The following is a 16747-nucleotide window of genomic DNA, read 5'->3' on the forward strand; positions in this document are numbered from 1 at the left end:
AAACTAGAAAGTTTAAAAACCTTGTGTACTTACCAATAATGTTTTTTTTTAATTTTGTGATTTTTTTTTTATTTGCTTGCTTTTTTTTTAGTGAAGTGGGAAATGAGAAATGACAAAGCAAATGAGTGGCTGATAAATAGAAATTTGTAAGGGAATTGCTTAAGTGTTACATATATAGGCATGTTTGCATCGCTTTTTAAAGTCATCGTTGAAAATGTATACAGTATTTTTTCTCTTTTCAGAGAAACAGGAAAAAAAGGAACATGAAGCATCAGTTCAATAGTATGCCATTTTAATGCTATAGAAACATATGAGAAAGCAAACAAGACAGTTCCCTATTTTGCTGCATTTTGTTGCTTTATATTTCACTATTTGAATGAACTTATTGCTAGGAAAAGACCACAACAATCTACTTCCTACTGAAGCTAACTTGAAATAGACTTACTAGAGTCTTTCACACATTAATCCTCTGTGTATCTTTAGTATTAAAAACTCTTCACAATAGAGAATTGTCAAGTCTGGCAATCTATGCTGTATGTATGAGTGTGTGGGCGTGTATAGTACAATATAGGTTGCTATGGAAATATAACAGAACAGTATCTTTTCAATGCTCTGAGGTTCAGAGGCTGGAAGAATATTCAGCTGTTGAGAAAATAAAGGGAAATAGGACCTTAGAAATTAGGAGGCAATACATCAGGTAAAAAGAGTATTTCTGCAGTAGGTAGGAAACAGAAAATCAATAGAAAAAAAGATAGAAGCAATCCAGAGGAGGGAACCTGAAAGAGATAAAAGGAAATGGGCTGAGGTAGTGAAGAAGGGCATGGAACATGAATCAAGATTGTGACTGTGGAGTTATATGCAGGCAAGCAAATGGAAGCCATTATTAAGAAGTAGGTAAAAAAGAGGAAAGGAGGAAAAAAGAATCAAGAGAAAAAAGTGGCTGAGAAGAGATTAAGAGTAAAAAGGAAGTAGTAGTTCTTCTCTCTACACTACAGCAATCAGGAATAGAGTGTGGATACTCAGCAGAGATTCTTCTTTCTACAGAACAGGAATAGAGAAAACAAGAATTTGGTTGGCAAATAAAATCCAGTGGAGAAAGGCACTTGGCAGACACCCAGCAAAGGAGACACCTATTTGAATAACCAGGGATCAAGGCTAAAAGAATCCCAAGTAGCAATAGAACAAGCAGGCTGCAAGGGGGAAGAGCAACATTCAAAGGAGTGAAGCTGTTGGGAAGTGGCAGCAGAAATCAAGAAAACCCAAAGACTGGTTCCATGAGAGGTCAACTCTAAATGCATCTAGGAAAAAAGAAGCTGATCTGGAGAAGATATGAATGTGTGAGTAATGATTTACCCAGAAGGAACCAGTGGCAGGTTTCTCAATTTAAGTCCCTGTTATAATGACAAGATAATGATTCTCAGTGTGGTAAAAGAACTTGAAGGTAATTGTAACAGAGTGTTTTTCTGTCTTAAGATTTATTTTATAAAGCAGTTTGAATAATATTAATAGTATAGCTATTTTCAAAGATCAAAAGATAAGATTTTTGTTATTTAATGTAACAAAATGGATTTATTTAATGCTCCAAAATGTAGAGGAAGCCCAGAGCATCAAACTAGATACTTCAATAGCAAATTATAGATCCAGCTAATTCAAAAGGCCTTCCTTAGCAAAGGTACAATCCACAGTATATAAAGAACATAATGTAAACAAAATAAAAGCTAAGCAAAGGAAAACTGAAAAGAAAGGAAAGATCTTTAATAAGTCAAATCTTACTTGGCCAGAGGGTCTCTGATATGCTCTAGAACTACAAAATGTATGAGCTTAAAGTACTCTAGTATATTATATAGTTCAACTCCTAGTTTGGTGTGGAAAGTCAATAAACCATCCCTATTGCATCACTTATTTAGGTCAACTCTCCTAATGATCTTGCCCTAAGGAATTTTATCTAAATATTCAGTCTAAATCTTCCTCCAATTTCAACCATTGCTGGTTCTTGTCATGCTCTCAGTTGTAGTAGAAAAGATTTATACCATCTCTTACATGTGCTACCTTTGGAGATATTTATAGATAATTATTTTATCTCCCTTAAATTCAAATATCTGCCTTACTCCATTACTATTACTGGATGGCAGAAAGGAATAATGTCATTCTTTAGTAATCTAACTCAACCATCAAAGCGATACAAAATGCTGCATTATCAAAAGCATTCCTGTCTCTTTTGGATAGCACAGGTAAGACCAACATTTTGTTGACTAATTTGCAGAGGAAAGAAAAAATCCTTAATTGAGCCAATCCTTACTATATTCTCCAAAACCTTTTTGAAGCTGCTCTTTGCGATGAGTGCTTTAATTTTGACTTGAAAATAGAAGGTTGGTGTTTCAAAATCGTCGGAAACATTTTTTTCTGAAATAAATTTCCTTTTCCTGAGCTTTCTAATTTCTCTTGACCATCAAAAAATAAGAAATTCTCCAGTGTTGCACCATTTCACAATTTCTGTAGTTATTTGAGAGTAAAGAGTATCTCATTAGATTTGAATAAAAACCAAACAAAAAAAAAATCCAGTTCCAATTACTCTGTGAATTTAACATCTTATAGTATTTGTCAGTTACAAATGAGATGTAGATTATGTATGGACAATTACAATGAAATATGGTCATTTATATTCATTGTAGTTGTATTATATATGTTATAGTAGATCAACAGATATCTGAAGTGGCTTACATTGAGAAATACTACCAGTGGCTGAAAAGCGCTTGACCAAAAGATAGCACTGAGGCACTAATCATACCAGTAGCAGCACAAGAACAAGTACTAAGCACCAGATAGAAGCAGACTAGACAGGATCCAAGGTGCAGACTATGCAGAGAGTCTCATAGATAGTTAACATATAGAGGCTGGATGTAATATATAAGGAGGAAGAGCATACATTGGAATGACACAACTAAATATCTAGCATTGTATACAGGAATAACTGCACAAAGTATCCTCCCAAGTCCAGATTTGAGATTCCATAAAAGCTATCAGGGCTAAGACTCTATGGGCCTTCCAGATACAGTCTGGTAGGTACTGGGCAATCAACCAGACATTGTGGTAGTAGGCAAAGAGCAGTAGTGGTGATAGTTGTAGAAATGCAAAGTGACAACATCAGGAGGAATGAATATGAGAAGCTGGAGAAGTCCCAGGGTCTAAAGGAAGAATTATAGATGATCTGGGAAGTAGAAAGATCCCCAAAGGCACAGTACAAACAACAGAATAAGAATCAGTTAAGGTTTTAACTAAACTATGCCAGTAAATCAGAAAAATGACATAGTGGCCAACAGATTGGAAGAGTTCAATCTATATTGATTGGGGGGAGAATGGATGGAGGAAGAGAGGGGAGAGAGAGAGAGAGAGAGAGAGAGAGAGAGAGAGAGAGAGAGAGAGAGAGAGAGAGAGAGAGAGAGAGAGAGAGTGAGAGAGAGACAGAGATCCATTGAACAATAACCTTAATTTCACATGCTACCAAAATAATGCTAGCAAAATAGTGCTAAGGATCATCCAACATCTATCTGAGATTAGACTCCTATATGGAAAAAGAGATGCCATATTTTAAAACTGGCTTTAGAACAGCCGAAGGAAGAAGGTAGTACATGCTGGATAATTTAAAAAGCCAAGAGATATAAAAAAGAAACCATATGTTCTTCATTGATCATAGAAAGGTCTGATTATTTGAGCATGTCAAACTTTGGAAAATTCTAAAAAAATGGAAAGCTTAGATAATCTCATTTTTTCTCATGAAAAACATATACGTAAGTCAAGAAACCACAGTATGAACACCATATGGTGAAAGAAACTGTTTATTCAACCTATATAGTGAACAATATTAAGGGAAGCTAAATTAAGAGATGAATATGGCTTTAAAAACTGAAGGAAGAAACATCAATAATCTATATTCTAATGACATACTGATAGCTGACATGCAAAGTGTCTGCTAGCTGTAATAATAAAAGTCAAAAGCATAATAAAAAAATGGGACTAAAATGAATTATTAAGGAGAGCAAAATAATGATAACAAGTGGAACAACCAGTCTTAGAATTTAGAGTCAAGATATTGAAGTGGTGGATAGCTTCTGCCTTTTAGAATTAGTCATCAAGTAGTTAAGAAATATGCTGCAGATTAGTATTTGGTAGAGCAGTCACAAAGTTAAAATGCCATGATGTGCCTAAATACAACTTGTGTAGCAAGGAAAAGAAAATTAATTTTTTTAAAAAATTATGGCTTTTGGAATCATGTAAGAATTTGTGTGAGTTTTAAACTAAACACACACACACAACAAACATGCAACACTCCTATTCTGGCCACAGATCATGAAATCTTTACACTTTTATTTAATAAACAGATTTTCCTATAAATGATAATATTCAACAAATACTGTTGGAAACTGGAACTTTAATACACACCTGTAGTGTTTTCTAAAATAAGACTGTATATAGTTGTACTATCTTTTGTATCTTTGCTATATTTTATGCCTGTGCTGTCTTTTGTACTATATCAAATAGATGGATACGTCACAGCTTCATGCAAAACAATTCCAAGTGAGCCAAAAAATATGATTAGAGAAATAACTCCCCTATCTGAAAACATGTCGAAAGATATAGGGAAAGTACTTATTTTGCTATATAAAATTCAGGTTACTATAACTGAAAAGTTCCTAAATCCAATTTTTGATAAGCATACAGACGTTGGAGCTAATAATAATAATAATAATAATAATAATAATAATAATAATAATAATAATAATAATTGGCATTGACAAATTCGCTATTAGTCAGTTGCAAAAGGCGGCCTTATTAGGAACTGCTTCCATCCTGCGACGATATCTGTAATACCATCAAACATCCACATCTGCCTATCCCAGGTCCTGGGTAAGGACTCGATAGGTAGACAAAATGCCAAATCCAGTCTGAACATCTGGCTGACTGTGCGATGATCGATAATAATAATAATAAAAAGTTGGAAGGGACCTTGGAGGTCATCTGGTCCAGCCCCCTGCTCAGGCAGGAAACCCTATACCATTTCAGACAAATGGCCATCCAGTCTCTTCTTAAAAACTTCCAGTGTTGGAGCGTTTACAACCTCTGGAGGCAGGTTGTTCCACTGCTTAATTGTTCTAACTGTCAGGAAGTTTCTCCTTAGTTCTAGGTTGCTTCTCTCCTTGATTAGTTTCCATCCATTGCTTCTTGTCCTGCCTTCAGGCACCTTGGAAAATAACTTCACTCCCTCTTCTTTGTGGCAGCCCCTGAGATATTGGAATACTACTATCATGTCCCCCCTTGTCCTTCTCTTCATTAAACTAGACATACCCAATTCCAGCAACTGTTCCTTATATGCTTTAGCCTCTAGTCCCCTAATCATGTTTGTTGCTCTTCTCTGTACTCTTTCTAGAGTCTCAACATCTTTTTTACATTGTGGTGACCAAAACTGGATGCAGTATTCCAAGTGTGGCCTTACCAAGGCATTATAAAGTGATATTAATACTTTGCGTGATCTTGATTCTATCCCTCTGTTAATGCAGCCTAGCACTGTGTTGGCCTTTTTGACAGCTGCAGGGCACACTGCTGGCTCATATTTAAGTGATTGTCCACTAGGACTCTGAGGTCTTTCTCACAGTTACTACTAGTGAGCAAGGTACCCCTCTACTATACCTGTACATTTGGTTTTTCTTGCCTAAATGTAGAACCTTACTTTTTTCACCATTGAATTTCATTTTGTTAGATAGTGCCCAGTGTTTAAGTCTGTCCAGATCCTCCTGTATCTGAAGCCTGTCTTCTGGAGTGTTGGCTATTCCTGCCAGCTTTGTCATCTGCAAATTTGATGATTTTCCCATCTATCCCCTCGTCCTAATCATTGATGAAGAGGTTGAAGAGCACTGGGCCCAGATCAGAGCCCTGGAGCACCCCACTACATACTTCCTCCATGTAGATGTGGTTCCATTGAGAACCACATGCTGAATACAGCTGGTCAGCCAGCTACGGATCCATCTGTCTAACCCACTGCTGGGTGATGCTGTCTAACCCACATTTTTCTATCTTATCAAGTAGTAGATTGTGATCTACTTTATCAAATGCCAAAAGTCCAAGTAAATTATATCCATAGCATTCCTCTGGTCCACTAATTTTGTCACTTGGTCAAAGAATGCAATAAGATTTGTGTGGCATGATCTGTTTTTGACAAATCCATGTTGGCTTTTAGTAATTACTTTGTTTGCCTCTAGGTGTTGGCTGATTCATTGTTTGATTATCTTTTCCAGAATCTTCCCAGGTATTGAAGTCGGGCTGATAGGTCTGTAATTTCCTGGGTCCATTTTTTTTTCCTTTTTTGAAGATGGGAACTATATCAGCTCTTTTCTAGTTCTCTGGTAGTTCCCCAGTGCTCCAGGATCTTTGAAAAATATAGTTCAATGGTTCTGAGATCACATCTGCAAGTTCCTTGAGAACCCTGGGGTATAATCCATCTAGTCCTGGTGATTTGAACTCATCTAGGCTGGACAGGTGCTCACTTACCGTTTTCTTGCATATCATAACTTATGTTTCTATTCTTTTTTTTTAAGGCACTGTTTTTGGTAGGTTGATCTGTTTTCTCCCTTTGTGTAAAGACAGATGCAAAAAATGAGTTAAATAATTCTGCTTTCTCCCTGTTGCTTGTCACTGTCTTGCCACTTTTACCCACTAATGGACCAATCATTTCCTTCACTTTTTTTCTTGTTTTTTACATGTTGAAAGAAGCTTTTTTTTGTTATTTTTGACTTTGGTTGTGCCTTAGTTCATTTTGAGCCTTAGCTTTCCTCACTTCATCTTTTCAGGCTCGGGTTATTTTCTGATATTCTGACTTAGTTATGTGTCCCTCTTTCCACTTTCTATACTTGTCCTTTTTATCTTTCAATTTATCAGAGAGTTCTTTATACAGCCATGCTGGTTTCTTTTGAGAGCTATTATTTTTCCTCTTTGTTGGTATTGTGCTAGACTGGGCTTTTATTATCTCACTTTTCAAAATTTCCCAAGCTTCTTGAGTTGTTTTCCCCTTGAGGATTTTCATCCATGGAATCCTTCCCAAGCCCTCTCTCAGTTTATTGAAATTAGCTCTCTTAAAGTCCAAGACTCTAGTTTGACTGTGTTCTATTACTTGTGCTTCCATAATGTTAAATTCCAATATTGCATGAGCATTTCCTCCAAATGTTCCTGTGGCTTTAACACCTTCTATCATTTCATCTCTGTTAGTGAGAATTAGATTCAAATGGCTAATCCCCTACTTTTTGGGAGACAAAGTTGTCTGCTAGGTTTGTGAGGAATCTGTTTGATCTTCCAGTTGGTGCAGAGTTTGTCTCAGTTGATGTCAGGGTAGTTAAAGTCCCCCAGTATTATTGTGATGTGCTTCCTATATACTCTAGTTAGCTGACTAGCAAAAAGTTCATCTATTCCCTCTGTTTGGTTGGGTGGCCTGTAGTATATACCTATGGCAATGTCATTTCCCCCCCCCCTTTTATATTGACCCAAATGCATTCAAGAGATTCAAATCAAGCAACTTCTTTCACCAAGTCTATCCACTATAGCTTTCAATTTACTACTTTTGGATGAAAAATTTTTCTCCAACATTTGCTCCTTGTACAGGTGAATTTTTCTATTTTGGTAAAAATCACTCCCCTTCCATCAGAGCTGTTCTGGACAAATAGAAGCTTTTTGCAGTGGGAGTGGGGCTATACAGCTCTGTGTATTACTGCAAAATATACTAAAATTTGAATGCAAACATTTGTAATAAAGAAGTAAAAGAAACTCAGGAAAAGAGTAGCACAATTTTTATTCAAAAGAATATATATTGAATTTAATGAGATATTTATTTATTTATTTATTTATTTATGAGACTTATATACCGCTTTAAGTGTAAGCACTCTCTATATATATCATTTTTGGACTGTAAATTGGATGTCACATCTTCAGCTTTGCCTGACTCTGTCCAATAAAAGATGAACAAATGTTGAATAAAGATTACAATCTTTTGGCTAGTAATAATACATATGTAACTACTAAAAACTCAATTTTCAGGTTCTGTTTTATATGTAGATGCTGTCCAACGACTTATTAAAAAGTATAAAATTTCAAAAAGAAACTCATTACAGAGGTCTAAAAGTGAAGAATATTCATTATTTGTAACTGTATAAAGGTCCATGTGTATAATAGTACTACTTAAAAATGAAATAAATAACTCGAGAATGTATAGTTTGGATTTGTATTTTATAAAGAACCCAACAGGAACAACAGCAATGAAAATCCAGGTAGTCCTTGAATAGCAAGCAGAACTTGGACTGGCAATTAATTGGTCACTAAGTGAAGTGCTTATAATCTCACATCAGCTTTCAGTATTACTGCAGATCTGTGAAGGTCATAAATATGATGATTAGTTGTAAAATTATTTTTTTTCATCACTGTTGTAACTGTGAATGGACACTAAATGGGGCAGTCGCTAAAGAAGAACTACTTGTATTACTGCAGTTTCTGTGAAATTGCCTGTTCAGTGAACAAATAGCATTGCATTTTATTGCATTAAGAAGCTTTAAATATCTACAAAGAATTTGGAAAATTTAACCAATTCTTTTTTATGAGTAAAACTTAATTATCTAGCTGCATTCATTATTATAACTTAAGTATTTTGGAATGAAATAATAATATGTATAATGTATAATATCTCCCTTTTTAAAAGAAAAAAAGCTTAAAATCATTGTAAGGTAATATAGTTATGTGGAATGTCAAACAGAATACTCTATGGTAGAGATGAAAAACATGTGATGAGAAACACTTAGATATTAATCCTCCTCAGTAATTCAGTCTAGGGATAAGAAATGCATGGCACACATCCCTTTAAGCATCCAATTTTGCAGCCCACAGGTCTTTGAAATTTTGCCACTATAAATCTACTCAGTTGTTCCAAAATGGCCTACAATTTGAATTTTCAGCTACATTTGGATCTTTAAAGATATTTATAGAAGCTACAGTTATTTGTGAGGAAAAGATTTCTTATTCCCATGGTCAACCTCTGAAAAAAGGCAGCATGAAATTTTCCTTGAATACAACAGTTTAAGATAATTTTTAGGTCTGGGCATGATGCATGGGAATGAAAGTTTGCCTTTAAGGATCTAATTGGCATCTAATTGCCCTTTTAGGGACTGAGCATAGAGTGTACCATATATTGCATCTGTAGATATTTTATAGGTATAATCTGCACCTTGGAGTCTATATAATTTTAGACAATAACCATATCTCCCAGTATTTAAAAGAAGAATAAATCTGGGACCAAACTTAGCTCAAGTAAAAGTAAAAATAAAAGTAAAAGTAAAAGTAAAAGGGAAGGGGAAGGGGAAGGGGAAGGGGAAGGGGAAGGGGAAGGGGAAAGGAAAGGAAAGCTAAAATTATTTTTCTTGCTGTAGAGAGGATGGATGGATGGATGGATGGATGGATGGATGGATGGATGGATGGGTTGGTTAGGCATGGATGCATGGATGGATCCATGAGCAAATAATCAAATTAGAATACTTTGTGGTTTAAACTACTTCTATTATCCAGATTGATAACATTAACAAGTTTAGCCTCAAGTAAATATTGCTCAGTTAAGGCTGAGAGAACTTAATGTGAGTGGCTGTGATGAGACAGAGAAAGAAATAGGAAGAACTTAACAATCAAGAAATGACAGAATTAATTAGTCGCTTATCTAACAAATAGCAGCTCAGTCCAGGCTGCAGAAAGCCTAAAGAGATTCAAAACTTTCAAAGAGATTTTGTCTTAATGCAGTTACTAATAAAATAAGACTGGAAGACTTTCACAGTTTCCAACATTCCAAAATATAAAACAAATGGCTTGGCTTAGTAAAAAAAAAAATACTTCCTATGCTATTTACTTATCTGAAATCTGATTATAAAGGATTTCTGCCAAAGCTAGCCAAAATATCCTTATCTTTTTAGGATATGAAAGAACAGAGTTATGGCAGCTTGCCAATTTCAGACACATGTGAATCCAACTGGAATGAAAAGCTAAATGGAAAGAGAACAATTGCAGTAAATTGGTGCAAGAAAAGAAAGTGTTAAATTAATAAGTTTTAGGATGCAAGAAAAAGAGGGTAGTTGTATCAGTTGGCTACTCAGTGGATAGAGACAGGCCAATAAATTTCATCACCAAAATATTGCCCAGTAGATAGAAGTTTGAAGTTTGGAGAAATTGACAAAATTGAAGTTCTAGCCTAGAATGTATTAGGGTACTTTGTTTCCAAAAGGTTAGACACACCACAATGTAGAAGATAATTGTACAACATATTTATTGTAGTACACATCTTTCCTGTTTTCTTGGGCTAGGTTTCCTCCTAGGCTTGTAAGTTGATGTAGCCACATACCTTTTGGATGGTTAGTTCTTCTAACAAATAAACCCTTTAAAGTTTGTAAAGTGGTATACAACTTTTGCCTCCCTCAAAACGTTCTTGTACTTGTTGGGGTTAGGTACTGCTTCAGTGTGGTTGCTCCTCTTCTGGTTGTTGCCAAACTCCAGGCGAGTTCTAAGCTCCACATATAAATCACACCATAATGGGTTTCTTACTGTAGCTTGTGGTCCCAGAAGTTTACTGATAGCTTTCCCATTTTCCTGTAATAGTCATACATTCCAGATGTTCCTTCACATTTCCTCATATAATTGCAATTTTCTTTTTCTCCTACACACCCACACTTTGATAGATCAGGGGTGGATTGAAGCTGCCTAGGGGTGTTGGCACTTTCCTAAAAATGCCAAATGTGGCTCATTTATCTAAACATCTGGACAGCAGTGTGGATATTTGTGAATAAACTGAGAGTGGGGGGACGATATAATGCATGAGCCCATTCCTTTCATGTTTCTGGGGCTGTAGATTTTAATTGCTCATTGGAAGAAGGGATGAGCTGAATCTGTCCTTGGGGAAGTGGCTGCAGCCACTTTCTCCTGGCTGCAGCTGCTTTCCCCAAATATCCAGATAGAAACTCTAGCTTTATTCTCTCATGGAAGAAAGGAGACAGAAACAGAGGAGACAAGAACACTTGTTACAGAAAGCCCATTCACCAAGGAGAGAGAGGGATTATTTAAGTATGTATTGAACTTTGAAATGTAGTACATTTTTAGAGAAGTTCCATTGTGTGAGGGAAGGGCAGAAAGGGAGATTCATCCATGAGTTCAGTAGCTTAGCATTGCTTTAAATTCCTATAGTATTTGAGTTACTCTATCTTTGCATGGTATTCCTCAATGATATTCACAAACCTGTAAAAATTCACAACGAGAAGAAAAGTATTTTCTTCTGTTATATGTTCTATGAGAGAGGAGGAAAGTTCTCCTTAGAGCCCTATGGGTGATTGGAAAAGTTGACAGCAGCTTGTTTTAAGTAAGCTATATAGAGCTGCTGGGAGATCCTTTGGGGAATCAGCTTCTGAAACTCAACACCAACTATTATGTTAAAATAGGTGATATAACAGCATGAGAAAGCTACTGGGAAGCTACTGGCAAATCTTGATTGCCATTTATTTATTGCTGAGAGTGTAAGGATAACATTGACATTGTACATAATTGCTTACCATAGGCAGATAATTTTATTTTTTACATTTATGAATTGTTGGAAAACAAAACATTTGAAAAATGCAATCTGAAGTGGTTCAGGAATTTATTGTAAGTCAGGTTTCTTTTTTTCTGAAAATGATTCTTTTACTCATTTTTGGAAAAACTAAATGGATCTCCCAAATTATTCGTGGTTATGAAAAAAGAATCTCCCAAATCCTCCAAATCCTTTCAGAAGTGACAATATATTTTATTTTTGGAAAACAAATTATTTGCTTGAATGAAAACCTTATATATTTTGGTGTAATTGCAATATCTATGGAATATCCTGGAGAATAAGATGCTAAGTTTCAAATAGTTATAGCATATTATAGCATTAAAATCTAAATAAATAACTTGAAATAAACCTTAGGGTATCATGCTGAGGAAATATACATGGAATGCAGCTGAGAAATCAGGAGGAGACTTCAAATGATAGCTAGTGGACAAGAAAAATTATTACACAGAAATATTTTATTGATGTGCCTTTATAAAATGTTGTTTGAATGGGATTCTTTTGAAAGTAATATGCCTTCCCTCAAGTATTATATTCATAATTCTTAGAATAATGTTTGTAATTTCTTTCTTTGCTATTTAGAGTCATCTTGAGTATATTTAGTGATGGCAATGATCCAGCAGAACACATTTGGTTCTTAGTGGGGAAAGATACTATCATACAAATAAAGTTTGGATTTTACATAATCATAAATAAGCATTATGCTTATCTTGTATTCCCATTTATTTTCTTATTCCAAATTTAGTTGCATTTTATTTTTACTTTTCCCTTATATTTAGTACTTCCATTCCTTCTATGTCTCTCCCTCTCCCCCCACTCCCCTAAAGAACTTTGTCTAGCTATACTTTTGTAATTAAAAGTCCATTTGTACTTTTTTAAGTTCTGTTCTCTCTACCTAATATATTTCATTATCTGAATGCTAGAAATTCTACTTATTAAACTGGTTCATCTTTTTTCCCTTATCTGCCTCTTTATTGCTTTGTTGTTCAATAACATTATCCTTCTATAGGAAGGGCCTCTTACCTAGAATAAAATATTCCATAGAATAAGAAAAGAAGCAGAATAGAATATTTCCCCTAAAGGAGAGGAAGAGAAAAATCTCTTCAACAAAGGAAGAAAGCAGCCCCATTCTTTCTTCCACTCAAACAGCCTGCCGGCAAAGCTTAAAGAAACTAAGTTTCATTCATAAAACAATGTATACATTGTAAAACTGGACTTGGTTAAAGCAATCTCCAAATAGACAGTAGAATAGACCCAGGACTGAAACTGATTGGGGTCAAATCAGGAGAACATAACACTTAGGGTTTACGTTTCCTCTTTGTGTTCGGGCTTGATAAGATAGAAAATTGTGGGTTAGACAGAATCATCACCAGAGGTATTCATAAGCAACCTAGAACTAAAGAAAAACTTCTCCTTCCTAGAACTAAGGAGAAACTTCCTGTTAGAACAATTAACCAGCAGAACAACCTTTCTCCAGAAGTGGTGAATGCTCCAACCCTGGAAGTTTTTAAGAAAAGACTGGACGGCCATTTATCTGAAATGGTATAGGGTTTCCTGCCTGAGCAGGGGTTTGGACCAGATGACCTCCAATGTCCCTTCCAACTTTTTATTGTTATTAGTATTAGTATTAGTATTAGTACTATTGGCTGACAAATCACACTCCGAGTGTATGGAACTGAATCTATATGGAGGGAAGTATGCAATGGAGTACCCCAAAGCTCTGTTTTAGGACCCGTATTCTTCAACATCTTCAATAGTGATTTAGATGAGGGGACAGGTGGGGAACTCATCAAATTTGCAGATGACACCAAGCTGGCCACAATAGCCAAAACCCCAGAAGATAGGCTTAAGATACAGAAGGATTTTGACAGACTTGAACATTGGGCACTATCTAACAAAATGAAATTTGATGGTGAAAAATGTAAGGTTCCACATTTAGGCAAGAAAAACCAAATGCCCAGGTATAGTATAGGTGGTACCTTGCTCAATAGTAGTAACTTTGAGAGAAATCTTGGTGTCCTGGTAGACAATCACTTAAATATGATCCAGCAGAGTACTGCAGCTGCCAAAAAAACAAACACAGTTTATTTATTTATTTATTTATGAGACTTATATACCGCTTTAAGTGCAAGCACTCTCTAAGCGGTGTACACCAGTAAGCAATGTATATATATATATTTACATTGCCCCCAACAATCTGGGTCCTCATTTTACCTACCCCGGAAGGATGGAAGGCTGAGTCAACCTTGAGCCGGTGAGATTTGAACCGCTGACCTGCTGAACACAGTCAGCTAAAGTGGCCTGCAGTACTGCACTCTAACTGCTGCGCCACCTCGGCTCAGTTCTAGGCTGTATTAACAGAGAGATGGAAAAGATCACATGAAGTGTTAATACCACTTTATAATCCCTTGATAAGACCACACTTGGAATACTGCATCCAGTTTTGGTTGCTATGATGTAAAAAAAGATGTTGAGACTCTAGAAAGAGTGCAGAGAAGAGCAACAAAGGTGATCAGGGGACTGGAGGCTAAAACATATAAGGAATGGTTTCTGGAATTGGGTATGTCTAGTTTAATGAAGAGAAGTAGGGATGACATGATAGCAGTGTTCCAATATCTCAGGGGTTGCCACAAAGAAGAGGGAGTGAAGCTATTGTCCAAAGCACCTGAGGGCCAGAAGCAATGGATGGAACCTAATCAAGGAGAGAAGCAACCTAGAAATAAGGAGAAATTTCCTGACAGTTAGAACAATTAATCAGTGGAACAACTTGCCTTCAGAAGTTGTGAATGCTCCAACACTGGAAGTTTTTAAGAAGAGATTGAACAACCAATGTTTATAGATATTGTAGGTTCTTTAAAAGAAGAAGAAAAAAGGCACAATGACATCTGAAGTTGTTTTATGCTTACCACTGGTACAGCTATAAGTCTGTTCTGTTTGCCAGACCTACATTGATTAAACAATGGCTTTTTGCCTAGTCACCCACTATATATTTCAATATAAATGTGTGTGTGGGGGGGGGAAATGGTTGAACATAGGGTTTTTATATGTAATGCATGGGCTCCATTTCTATGCTATATTTCTTTTGTTTTCTTTGCACCATAATCACGCTCTAGATTATTTTTTCTTTTATCAAAATTTATACTGTAAGTATTTAAGATTGAAGATCAGATTCTATGTTTCTTTGCCCTCAGATTTATTATGAAGAGTACTTCAGACCACCACTCATAAGTCAGTAATGTAAGCCAATTCATCACAGTGGTATCTCAGTAGCTACTGTTTCTTATAAAACATAGCTACAATGTACATCAGTCCAAGTGTCCTGTTTTAACTATTGTGAATTGGGTTGTGAGTATTTGATCTAGTCATCGTGTTTCAAAGAATTGCTTCACAGAAATCAGAACTGTATGAACTGAGCATTTAGAAGCTAACTTTGTGCTAAGCATGCATTTGAGAAGGTTAGGTGATAATTTAGAGACATTTAATCTTCATTTGTTCTGATATAATTTTCTCACTTCCTACACTTTGAAAATGTCAGTGCTCTATTACAGTATAGACTTTGGCTGTTCTGATAAATGGGAAATGCACATGGCTATATAACTTTTGAGTTATGTTTAGAAGTTTATAATCTTTACAGTGAAATTAGCATTTTCCAAGAAACCACTGAGAATTCATTTTTTTCAAGGAGCCAATGCTTCTAGATAGGATTCCAGCTTTGATTACATAGATATTGATGGTATTCTATAGATTCTTTCTTGCTGCACTGAGCCCAAGCATTCCTCACAAAGTATTTAGTTTTACACAGCTATCTGGCAGCCCAGACTGGGAAGTGGACTTTCATTGTTTAGTTTACTGGAATTTCAATAATAAGAAGCATGTAAGCCTCACTAAAACTTTGGGCAAGTACTGTATAATATGTAAGGGACATTGCACCTTCTGACCAAAATATTACAATATATATTGTATATATTGTATCATAAGTTTTTTTTTTACTTTACTATGTTATCCATGTATCAGCTAAATGTTTATCTTTGAGTAGGGGAGTGGAGTTTAATGGATGGAAATGGAATGTGCTAAATAATGGCTAATGTTGATTTGTTTCCTTTTGCCACTATTTGTTTTTCTATTGGGATAAATTTCTAGACATAACCATTGAGAGGTGTGCATCCTTCTTCCCTACTTCAAATCCCTTAAGTCTGAGAGGATGTGTTCTTTGGGCAATGGCTTCCATGACGCAAATCTTTGTTGTTGCACTTCAGTCATTGTATTTGATATTTCTCTCGGCCTTTTTCATTCATATTGTTCTTTCTGCCTTTGAAATCCTGGGTTAGGTATTCTACCTCATTTTATTCCATATTTGCTAATCCACATTAATTACATCAGTATTAAGAAAGAAAAAAGCGAGATAAGAGTTTTCCAGTTATTTCTTTCATTATTACTTTTTTGTGTGATACTTTTTTCCTGGCAGGTAGGGGAATTTTTTGAGACACCTAGTCCATGGAACATGATTAATGTTAGTGCTTTGTGTGGCAAATTTCTTTAACTCAAGGAGTCTACTTAAAAACACCTGAGATATACAGTATGGGTTTCAATAAGAGCCTGAAGACCTAGCTCTACCAATAGGCCTGGGGCCCCCATAGGGGAGTTTCATGCTGGAGGTGGTTGATGGACAAATAGAAGATCCCACCTCCCTTCCTGTGCACCCTACTCCCTCCTCTCCCTTTTAATCATATAATTGTATTTTTTATTGTTTAGATATATTTTAATGGTTTTACTGTTTTTAATGTTGTTAGCTGCTCAGATTTGCCTTGCAGAAAGATTGGCAGCAAACAAATTTAATAAATAAATAAGTAAAATTAAATAAATAAACAATAGCACTATGAAAGAGCTGTAGTATTTTTTTTAGGGCCAATAACAATGGTTGCATTCATTGGGCCTAAAATCTTGTATAAGTAGTCAAACAATTCACAAGTCAAATTATGTCTGAGATTATTAGTAAAACCATATTGAGAGTACAGTATCTACATTCATGCAGATTGGCTCTCTCTTTGCTTTCAGCAAATTATTCTGTATGTCTAAGAAGATCTTGTCAGAACCTTTCAA

The 16747-nt window shown here is 35.6% G+C and overlaps 1 long non-coding RNA gene across 1 annotated transcript in view; it reads left to right on the top strand.

Annotated features, from left to right (window-relative positions):
* The first annotated feature begins 634 nt into the window (after positions 1-634).
* LOC120307805 overlaps positions 635-16747 on the top strand; it is a 54413-nt gene continuing 38300 nt past the window's right edge. The window contains exon 1 of the long non-coding RNA XR_005556656.1: positions 635-1337. This is a non-coding gene — a long non-coding RNA (uncharacterized LOC120307805). The remainder of the gene's footprint in view (positions 1338-16747) is intronic.

The sequence above is a fragment of the Crotalus tigris genome, unplaced genomic scaffold (assembly GCF_016545835.1).
Source record: "Crotalus tigris isolate CLP2741 ecotype Arizona unplaced genomic scaffold, ASM1654583v1 scf7180000017823.751728, whole genome shotgun sequence".
In the NCBI taxonomy this organism is placed as follows: Eukaryota; Metazoa; Chordata; class Lepidosauria; order Squamata; family Viperidae; genus Crotalus; species Crotalus tigris.